The sequence below is a fragment of the Tenrec ecaudatus genome, chromosome 9, assembly GCF_050624435.1.
Source record: "Tenrec ecaudatus isolate mTenEca1 chromosome 9, mTenEca1.hap1, whole genome shotgun sequence".
Classification (NCBI taxonomy): Eukaryota; Metazoa; Chordata; class Mammalia; order Afrosoricida; family Tenrecidae; genus Tenrec; species Tenrec ecaudatus.
In genome coordinates, this window is record NC_134538.1 from 14,555,933 (window position 1) to 14,558,228 (window position 2,296).

A 2,296-nucleotide genomic window follows, 5' to 3' on the forward strand; every position below is an offset into this window, starting at 1 on the left:
GTGCATGTGCACACTCAGACACACATACAATATTGTTATATTGTCACAGAACTTTAAGTCTAAGAATATAGTATAAAGTTATTTTCTCTTCTAACTTATTATTATTATTTGACTATGTTTATACATTGCTAATTTTTTATTCAATAAACTATAACAGCAAACAAGATTTTTTTTCAAAGCTCTGTTAGTCTGGGTTGGCTAGAGAGACATATTCATAAACACACATATGTGTATAAGGAAGAAGTTTACATAAGAGAGCAGTTGAATATTGAGAAAGCATCCCAGCTCAGTCCAGATCAAGTCCATAAGTCTGATATTAGCCCATACATCCAATACCAATCTTCCAAGTCCTCTTCAGACTCATGAAATCCATGCAATGATGCTAAATGCAGGAAGATTACAGGCCAGTGTGGGAGAAGTCTTCTGGATCCAGTGGCGTTGTAAGCGTCTCAGTGCTAGCAGGGGTCTCCATGTGGCTTCTCCTTTCCCAGGGCAGTAACAGGGTAGGCCCATGTGGCTTCTCAGGGATGTGTCACAGGAAGTGAGCAGAGAAAGAGTGTCTCCTACCTCCAGGAAGAAATTCAGGAATTCCCAGAATTCTCAGGATTAAGGAATGCCCAGTGGTTATATCTGGATTGACAGGCCAGACTCCACCCCTATAGTCGTAATCCTCTCAAATTGACACCAAATTATGTAACTACCATAAAAGCTATTCATTTAATTTTTTTTTAATGTGCCCTAAGCATGAAACAGCTCTGGCCACGATCTAGGCATCAAGCTAGGATGAAAAAAAGGCTGCCAGTCTGCTCTTCCCCTGACTGATATAAGAGCACCACCACCAATCAGGTATCTCTTTGCCCATAGCCAGGGATAGCATTTAATTTTTTTTAACAAAACAACCTTATCACCTTCAAAGTACTCTCCATTGCACTTGATACATTTGTCAAATCTGTGATTCCATTCTTGGAAACATATTCCAAACTCACCTGTTTGGCTGGCTGACAGCCACTCCCTTGCTTTTTTCTTCACCTCTTCTATGTCCTGAAGTGGATAAATCACACAAAGTTAGGCCAGGTGAGTAAGGTGTGTGGGGCAAGAGAGGAGAGCTGGGTTTTGTTTTGTTTTTTCCCAAACCGGGTGCACTGAGATGGCTGCATGAGCAGGTGCATTGTTGTGGTGGCAAAATCAGCCCCCATCTCCCACAAAGCAGGCCTTTCTTGTTTCAGACTGAGACTCTTTTCAGAACCTCCCAATAGGATTCTTGATTAACAGTCTGACCTGGTGGAATGAAATCCAAGTGCTTTGTGAGCTGACATTTGCATCCACTCGGGAAGCTGCTGGAGGTCCAGCATGAGGTTTGTCATCAGTCATCATTTCACCTTTTTTTTTCATTGAGGAAACCACTCATACACTTAACTTTTTCCCATAGTGCTGTCCTTGTAAGCTGTGTTCCACATCACAACAGTGTCTGCAGCAAATATCAAGGAGAAAGAAGCTGGAGCAAGCAGCACTGGATTCGATCATGTGGTCGGATTCCTGAGTGAGAAGACAGAGTGCAGGCAGATGTGCATGGGTGTGATGAGCTTTCTTTCCAGACAATCTGGGTTTGGGAGCAGGGAAGAAATCTCGCTCAGGTATCACATTGTAAACTGAGATACACCAAAACTATTGATGGCCTTCTTCCTTGTTTTCGGTCATGTGAAACGGATTACAAAAGAAAGTAGCGCTGTAAAAAGTGAGATAATGAGGTAGGTACTCTGAGAAGAGCAGAAACAAGTGCCAGAGAAAACAATCTAGATTCTTCCAAGTCTGTGACTTCCCCCAAGGCCTACCTACCATCAAGTCCTGTGCCTTAAACTCTTGGTCTCTGTCTCACTCTCTCTCTGTTTACAATACCTTCAGTGGAGTCCTAATTAATACATTGGGATTTGTAATATCAAGGGATGGTGTAGTAACATCCTTAGTGTTTGCACATTTTCAATGTGCTGAGAGTGGGAACAAGGACAGAGAAGAGTAGGGGAAACCTGAAAGCAGAGAGCAAGAGTAAAAAGAGGAGCAAAGTTTTGAGAACCATGCGGAATGGTTATAAATTCGATAGGGAAAACAACAACAACAAATAATTATTTATTTTAATATGGAAAGATAGGAAAACGGGTAAGTGGGAGAAATTTGAACTGATAATTTTAGGTCAACGTGGCAAAAGTAAATTTTAGAAGCGTAAACCTGGATCCATGGCATTCTAGGGAAATACCAAACACAGTCACCCTCTTCTCCTGTCCCAGGTGTTCTAAGCTTG

At 41.8% G+C, this 2,296-nt stretch overlaps 1 non-coding gene across 1 annotated transcript; it reads right to left on the bottom strand.

Annotated features, from left to right (window-relative positions):
• Positions 1–729: 729 nt before the first annotated feature.
• Positions 730–873, bottom strand: LOC142457652 (small nucleolar RNA SNORA48). Its single transcript, XR_012786351.1, has one exon. It is a non-coding gene; the product is annotated as a small nucleolar RNA SNORA48 (small nucleolar RNA).
• Positions 874–2,296: the final 1,423 nt, after the last annotated feature.